Below are 1,524 nucleotides of genomic sequence, written 5' to 3'. Positions count from 1 at the left end.
AATGGCCCATTGTTCTCAAGTAACTTAACTGAAGCACGGGCTCACCTTGTTGCATACCAGAGAAGGAGGCCACGCCATGATGTAGGGATGGATATTGCGATTCACTGTAGGTGTGGAGAGCTTCTTTACCTTCTCTGTTTTCAGGCAGAAGGATAGGAAGCACTTGGTATGCCCATTATAATCAATACAGAGGTACACAAAGCCATCTATGACCGCCACAACCTGCGTCGTGAAAACAACCTCCTGGGAACACACGGTGAAACCAAGAAATTTGTCCATTGAGAAAGTCTTGTGAGGCATCCATTTCTCAGCACCACCACCATCAGCTCTCCAAAACCAAACCGCGAGCGTAAATTTGTTTGCAGACAAGTGATCCATGAAAACCATAGAGAGCCTCCCATCCTTGGTCAGGCCAAGCTTAAATTCTGTGGAGTCCAAGTCCTTCAAGTGCGGCGGCAAATCCATTCGAGATAACTGCAGCGTCGCGGCATTGAGGACGAAAATATATGCTTGATGCTTGTGTTTCCAGTGAACTAAGCTATCAAATTCATTCGCCGGCGTAGCAGTGTAAGGCGAGAGCAAGCAATTGCCACCTCTATGATCCCCAGGCTGCAGCCACGGCCCACGAGAAAACCTGCCACTCCCTGCTGTCCGATGAGAATACAGAGAGGCGAGCCAGCGTCCTCAGCCCATGCGGATGGCAATGCACACAAACCACTCGGAAAGACCTCCGGCCCTCTTCGGAGAAGTCAATGTGGAGCACAAGGTAGCCGAGATGGCCGACCCCCAGGGGCGGGTGGGGGAAGCACTAGTAGAAAAAGGGGCTAATCTGAGACACATTAGTGCCGGTTTGATTTTGAGTCGGCACTAATGTGTCCATTACTACCGGTTCCAACGGCTAGGCGGGCGGACATCATTAGTACCGGTTCGTGGGCAACAATTAGTACCGGTTCATGCCACGAACCGGTACTAATGATGTTGTGTTAGATCGTGGGCCCCACGAACTCCTTTAGTACCGGTTCATGTCATGAACCGGTACTAGAGTTTCTTATTAAGCTGATTTTTAGTCTCACCTCGCTAGGAGAGAGGCAGTAGGAGCTGTTTATAAGCCGTGAGTGCAGAGGCGATGGAGAGGCGCAATGCTCACCTGCAGCTTGCTTAGCTTCAAGCCTTTCGGAATAGAATAGATTGCACGGAACTGTGTGCAGTGTAGTCTACCCTGTTCCGAAAGGCTTGAAGCTAACTAACGAGTATTGCGCCTTTTTTTATTTTTAATAACTTATTAGAAATCCAGACTTCTTGTGTTACGGCAAAAACTCGCACTTCATTTTTTAAACTTATTACAACTTCAGACTTTTTTGCGTTCAGTACGCACCATTCTAAGCCACGTCATCAATTTTCAACCCTTTCTGACATCATTTGCTCCCCTAGCACAAACTGGACAATATCTTTCAAAGTATCAGGGCCGGTTTCGGACAAAGAGTAGAGAGGGTCACGGCAAAAAAGAAAAAACTATATAAAAAA

Source organism: Triticum aestivum, chromosome 5B (assembly GCF_018294505.1).
Source record: "Triticum aestivum cultivar Chinese Spring chromosome 5B, IWGSC CS RefSeq v2.1, whole genome shotgun sequence".
Lineage (NCBI taxonomy): Eukaryota > Viridiplantae > Streptophyta > Magnoliopsida > Poales > Poaceae > Triticum > Triticum aestivum.
The sequence above is the reverse complement of the archived record's forward strand: the minus strand, read 5'-3'. Positions refer to the sequence as shown.